The following is a 7231-nucleotide window of genomic DNA, read 5'->3' as shown; positions in this document are numbered from 1 at the left end:
ATTGTGAAAACATTGATAAATTGTTTTACTGTTACTGTGGCTGTAATAAGAAACCTGGTCCAAAGTTCGTCAGAGGAAGTAAGAATCTGGGTCATGGCCCAGAGACACTTGTTTAATTGTGTCCAGATCTGAGGAGAGGTCATGGACTCTGCTCTGGACTAAATGGACACTTGTACTGGGGTAATGGTGTTTCATTACTTATGGGAAAATAACAAAAAGATAACCACTCATGAGATGTTTTGTTTTAAGAAAGCAAGTGTTCAAAGTGAAGGTATAGTATATATGTTAACACCAAATATCAATGGCTAACTAACAGTAAAAGTCAAAACAAGTGTTCATTACATCTCATTTAGAATTTATTAAATATTGAATTAGTAATACATTTTTGTCTATGGAAGTTTTTTGAGCCAGTATTTTCTTCATTTAGTACTCCTAATTATTATCCTAATTATTTATTATTGTTATGTCCCTAAACTTAAGAGTTATGCCATATACATTTTTAGGAAAGAAGTGTCTTCTTCTAGCACCAGCTCTGTCATTTTTTCTGTATTCTTAAAGGCTTTGCACCACAGACAATATTTTGGTTGAAAATATTGTTTACATCAAACATACATAAAGTTAAGAGCATTCATGCTTAAATATGTGAGTACAGACCTAAGCTCGTGCTTCAGATTGGTTACAGTGTCCATATAATTATTGTAATAAACTCTTCTTGAATTCAGAACTGCTCTGCCCACGTGAAAATCAATGTTTACGCAGCCTGCAGCTCACACTGACACGCTGCCAATAAACACTGTTACACCATCTATTGTGCCCCTTATTGTGGCGCTTCAACTGATAAATAAATATAGGCTTCAGTAAAATATGTTTGTATGAGTTTTAAAAGGCAAATTCAAGAGTCTAATTTGCTTAAATGTCAAATTAGGTGAGGTCTGTTCACAGCATCTGCCTCATTAGCCCTGAAGTTGGAGGCAGAAAAAAATGCAGTTTAAGCATAAAATGTGAACTGCAGCGTGAGTGGAAAGTGAGCAGAAGCTGTGAAAGTCAAACTATGTTGAGGGAACCTGTTAGTTGCTTTTGTTGAAAAATAGTAAATTGTAACTAATGGCCACATATGTGAGACTTGGACATAAAGAAAATGCAAAGTTCTCACATTTCACAACAAAGAAAGATTAATATAATAAGCCTAATTAACATTGGCCAAGGTCTAGAATTCATTGTGTAAGCTCTATGACCATATTCTAAGTGTTCATCATCATTAATGTATACAGGTAACACAGTTACACTGATGACATAGCATCAAATCTGCTGATAATGCAGAGGGGGGCCACAGCTGCTCCAGTCTTTAGCTGTAGCCTACACAGCAAATTCAAGAGTGTTAATTCAACTCCTATATTGTTAATTTTTAACACTTTTACCATGTCATATGGGGTCCACAATAAAATGAGTTAAAACAACACTTTCCAAAGTGTAGAAGGCTCAACACTGGTAAAGTGATGTAACCACACTCCTCATGGTTGAATTTGACACTGATAAAGATTAGATTTTTTTTTACACTAGTGAATAGTGAAAAACTAATAACGCTATATTGCTATGTTTTAACACTTTATGAAGTAGAAATAGTGTAGGTGTTCTTCATGTTACACTATTCAATAGTAACTCTTTCTTCACTAAATACAGTGTACAGACAAAATTGTTGATACCCCTCTGGTAAGGACAGAAAAATCAACAATGGTCATTGAAATTACTTGAAACTAAGAAAAGCAATAATAAAAAAAAAAAAAAAAAAATCCTAACAAATAACAATGAAAATGAAAATGAAAATTCATTCATTGTGCTGTTTGGAGACATGATGGAGACAACACTTAACATGGAGCAGTGAAAGCGAAGAGAACTGTGTCAGGACTAGAAAGAAAATGATAGACATGCAGGTTAAAGATAAAGGCCATAAGACCATCTCCAAGCAGCTTAATGTTACTGTGATTGCAGTTACACATGTTCTTCAGAAGTTTAAGGTCCACAGGACTGTAGTCAACCTCCATGACGTGGCTGCAAGAGGAAAATTTATGACAAATTGAAGAGATGGGTCATACAAATGGTAACCAAAGAGCTCAGAACAACCTCCAAAGAAACTAAATGTGAAGTCGAAGGGCGAGGTACATCAGTATCAGATAGCACCATCCGTTACTGTTTGAGCCAAAGTGGACTTCATGCTGTTGAGAGCAAATCATAAAAAAGTAAGACTGGAATTTGTCACAATGCATATTGACAAGACACAAAGCTTCTGGAAGAATGTCCTTTGGACAGATGAGACAAAACTGGAGCTCTTTGACAAGGCACATCAGCTCGATGTTCACAGACGCAAAAATGAAGCAGACCAAGAAAAGAACACTCTTCCTACTGTGAAGCATGGAGGAGGCTTGGTTATGTTCTGGGGCTGTTTTGCTGCATCTGGCACAGGGTGTCTTGAATCTGTGCAAGGTACAACAAAATCTCAAAACTATCAAGGTATTTTGGCATGAAATGTGTTGCCTAGTGTCAGAAAGCTTGGTCTCAGTTGTAGGTCATGGGTCTTCCAACAGGACAAGGACCCAAAGAACAAAACATTGGACTGTTCTGAAGTGTTATTCTGTGAGCCCAGATCTCAGTCCTACTGAACATCTGTGAAATGAGCTGAAACATGCTGTGTGGAGAAGGCACCCTTCAAACCTGAGACAACTGAAGCATTTTGCTCATGAGAAATGGGTCAAAATACCTGTCGACCAGTGCAGAAGTCTCATTGACAGTTACAGAAATCATTTGTTTGCAGAGTTTGCTTCAAAAGGTTGTGCTTCAAAATATTAAGTTAAGGGTACCATCATTTTTGTCCATGCCACTTTCATGATTTTGTTTTTTCTAATGATTCTGTTGAATCACAGGTGAAAAACAATGTTTGATTTTGTTGTTTGACAGTAGTTTATTTTTTTAAAGTTGATTTTTCAATGCAAGCAGTCGATGGATGAATCAAGATCTTGCTAAATGGAATTCAGGCATGTTCATCTCCAAAAATGAGAGGAGCATGTCTGACTGTTTGAAACAAGATCTTTTCTCCATTATATAAACATAACAATGTTCACAATAGTTCATGTTGTAGACAGTTCTTTAAATACAGGTGAAAAGTTTGTGCCACTTCAGTCGCAGGTAGAAAGGCCGTCCAGGCTCAACCAGCAAGAAATGTGTCCACACCAATCTGTAAAATAAAATACAGAATAGAATAAATATAACATATTCAAGTAACCATCTTGCAAAACAGGCTATGCAATATTTAATGAGCCATGAATAAAAATTTAAAAGTAGATATATTATGGTGCATATATCATTATTTGTTAATTCTTATTAAGCAGGTTATTCTGTTGCATGAGATGTATGTTTTTGGATACAGGAACCATTCAAATAAATAACTTGAAGGGTAATTTGAAAAAATGTAGCCCCTTAGAAAAGATCATTTTTAAATGCAAGACCCACAAGAAACAAAACACCTAAATGCCATTAATCACAAAATATATTGAGATGAAGGCAAAAATTACAATTACTTAGCACAAATATAAAATTAAATTAGTCAATTACGAAATTATTGGTGAGGTTACATTTCAGTTCTACATTTAACCATTTCATGACATACCTGCAAATCTTTGACAATATGGTTAATGGCTTGAGCCTTCATCTTTCCACTGTAGCCTTTAGGAGCTGGAGATGCATGTGAACCAGCAGCAAGACACTCACCCTAAAGAAAATACAAAAAAAGAATGTATCATTACTCTTTTTGTCTAAAGGTCAATAGTATGTTAAGACATTGTATTGGGTAAGACATTGTACTTGAATATATTTTATTTTTACAGAATACTACTAACCTTTTGATTCAAATAATTTTAATAATTCTCTACTTGGTACAATATCCTACCTCAGCACACTACAATAAAAGAAATGTGAATACAGAGAATGAATGCAGCCCCAAAGTGTGAAAAACACGGTGAAAACTCGGAAGAGCTAAGCTAAAGAATGCTAACCTGCCCTTCACTTCAGTATAGACCGGGGGTCCGTGTCGAGGCCATTAGGTTTTCGTTTAGAAATGGGGAATCAGTAGCGGGTGCAGGCAGAGATAGGGCCGTGTGAGGGCCTTTGGATCGGGGCTGCGTGAGATCGTGGACCCGCTGTTTGCGGTCTCCTCGAGACGGAGCAGAGGCAGAGCGGGACTCACCTGGTTTAGGCGTATGCGGGTGTCGGGTTAGACCTGGTCAAGTGCGGGTTTAGTCCTTGTTTTGAGACGATTCCACCTCCTCTGGTGCCCAGTCCAATCCAGGCTACAGAGCGTTTACCGCGTCCCCGCTGCCCGTGATGTACAGCCTGCAGAAACACCGGGAATTCCGACAGCTCCCCTCAGAGACTCAGCTGCAGTGTAGCCGCTGAGAGCCTCTCCAGTCCTGCGTAAAGGCAGTGCGCCGCTGCGCCGCAACCCGGTCCGGCAAGTGAAGAGCATCACGGACACTTGTCACTGGGCTTTGAAGGCTGCACTACGACAAAAACAGGGACAATAAGCAAATAGACATTCTATGGAGTAAGAAAAGTCTCTCAACAAGTAGCAGAATCATCAGTGGAACATTATTCACTCTAAATACGCTATTGTGGTACATCTGATAACTTGATTTAACTTTACATTTCATTTGAGGAGAGAGGCGCTGTACTATATGTACTACATGTAAAACCATGTAAAACCACAACAGGAGACAACAATGAAATAAGGTAGGAGACATTATTTTATCACCAACATTTTTGTATTTATCACTTGAAATAGCTCATATATAGCTCAAAAATATCTCATAAATAGCTCATAACTGTCCTAAATCATCGCGTTACATACACTGAGTGTAGGGAAGGTGTCACAAGCATTACAATGACGTAATGTATTATGACGTAATACATTTACTTGAGGCACTATTTACAGATATTGTACTTTCTTCTCACTGTGAAAATACCAGACGTGAGTACTATTGTTTCATCCTCGCAGCTGCATTAACTTTAAATGACAAATCAGATGTTTCGTCAAGTTACATTTAATTTAAGTTACTTGAGGAGTAGTTTCCCCGAATAGTTTTACTCTTACCTACTTAACACATTTTTGGACTTCTACTTTTTACTTAGACTTCAGAATTATTATTTTTTTTTAAAGTAACGTTACTCTTAATTTTGTAAAATTTGTGTCTATTTTACCCAGTTTTCATGGACATCGGTGATGGCTAGTGGGTTAGTTAGTTCACTACTACTCAATACTAAAACTAGCATTAGACCAAATATATTTAGTATTTTCATGAATTAAATTAACTGCAGAGTGTCCTAAAAAGGTAAAGTAATCTGACCCGGGGCATGTGAGAGCTCAGGTGGTTGAACTTGAGGCTGGTTGAGTTCAGGTTGTACCACACTTGTAGCAGCCAGCCTTAGTGTCCAGCCATGTCTTTTGTTACGAAGGGAGATAACTGTTCACCAGTCTATCACTGAGCGTTGGGGCTTTCCTAAAGCTGATGGTAGGGGCCTCTGACTATGTTGAAACATCTGGATTTTCTTCACTTTACTTACAACAAATTTGCTGTGTACCTGCATTAATCTCTTACAAATTTACGATATAATTTACACACTATTATAATATTTTCATATCATCTGAATGTACAGTACGCACCATCTGTAGCATCTAAAGTTGATCTGGGCATTGTGCAGCTCCCAGGCCCCATAGGTTGACTCTGTCCGGCTCATTTATGCTCATTTGGAATTACAAAATAAACATATTTTATAATTTTACCTCATGCATGAACTGAAGCTACACTGCTTTTATTTTAGAGGTGTTTTTTATGACATTTTTTGTAAGGCAACCTCACTTTTCCATTGCTCAATCATAGCATATACTCTTACCAATCTTACCAGCTTGTCAAAACAATGCTATTGATTACTGCCTTTTATAAAGAAATACAACTAATATTATGCAAAACTGAGTTGAGCATTTTGGGCCGGTCCTCCAGAGTATGTTCTGTTGCTTATGTAGCCCCATGAAAAGCTCAAGCACTACTCCCTGTTCCGTAGTGTGACTATAGCTCTAATATTGTTGATCGAAAAAGGCACGGACGGGGTTCGAACCCGCGATCTTCGGTTTACGAGACCGACGCCTTACCACTTGGCCACCGCGCCTGCGCTCTTCGTCGTGTCATCGGCCTTTTTAGCAGCCGTAACCTCACAGAACTTTTGATCAATATTTGCTATATAAATTCGTTGACACTGTGAATAGCTATATGCTAAATCTTAATGTATTTTTCTGTTCATTACGCTTGCGTCACACCAGAACAGAACAAATCTAGCTTTCATGCGATCGCCTACAACAGATCCATGTCGCCAACGCGTGCAGCCGTATTTCAGCCACAAGAGGATGCTCAAATGCTAACTAGTCAACTACATAGCTTTTTTTTACATAGCTAACATTGCGTGCAAGCAACCATTGACAAGGTAAATTATAACCTTAGTATACAGAATGGTACGTTTCTTCTTATTGCAATGCACCTAATCTTTAAAAAGCAGTAGACCTAGCTAGCTAAGTTACCTGAAAGTTGCCTCCATGTTTAAGTTAAATCACGACAGTTGTTGAATCGTTCGCCAACTCCAACCTTTTTCAAGAGACCATATATTTTATAACAAGTATAATTTGAGACTTTTGCGTAACCCTCTTCTTTAAGATGCTGTTTGCGAGTTTTTAATCTCACCCTTACTCCCACCTCCATCAGACAGACACACTACTTAGTCTTTGTAAAAATATGCATGATTTCATTCCAGACATTCACCGTTTCACTGGTGAAAACATCAAAGGTACAAACTTGCCTCGAGAGCTGTTAATTCTTTGTCTTTCTGAGAGATCACTTATCCTGGAGGCGGTTTGAAAAATGAATAAGACTCATTTCCATCGGGAGCAAGTTAGCACAGAAAATCAAAGATGTGGAGAATTCACCTTGACCTGCTTTATAACTCTGAGCGAGCAGCTGACAAGTGGATCATATGGGAGGATTTTTACTTTGTAAGTTAATTTCACTTTACCCCGGCTCTGCTCCACCTAAACTAATTGTTTTGATTTCTAACTAGTCCTCATACCATCATTCAGATGCACAACATTTCCCTATCTCCTTTGAATACAATGGTATTAAGTGTCTTACTTTAGCCT

At 37.9% G+C, this 7231-nt stretch overlaps 1 non-coding gene across 1 annotated transcript; it reads right to left on the bottom strand.

The window, feature by feature from the left end:
• Positions 1-6141: 6141 nt before the first annotated feature.
• Positions 6142-6213, bottom strand: trnat-cgu (transfer RNA threonine (anticodon CGU)). Its single transcript has one exon. It is a non-coding gene; the product is annotated as a tRNA-Thr (tRNA).
• Between the last annotated feature and the right edge of the window lie 1018 nt (positions 6214-7231).

The sequence above is a fragment of the Boleophthalmus pectinirostris genome, unplaced genomic scaffold, assembly GCF_026225935.1.
Source record: "Boleophthalmus pectinirostris isolate CB_2022bp ecotype Guang Dong unplaced genomic scaffold, ASM2622593v1 HiC_scaffold_17, whole genome shotgun sequence".
Lineage (NCBI taxonomy): Eukaryota > Metazoa > Chordata > Actinopteri > Gobiiformes > Gobiidae > Boleophthalmus > Boleophthalmus pectinirostris.
The sequence above is the reverse complement of the archived record's forward strand: the minus strand, read 5'-3'. Positions and strand labels throughout refer to the sequence as shown.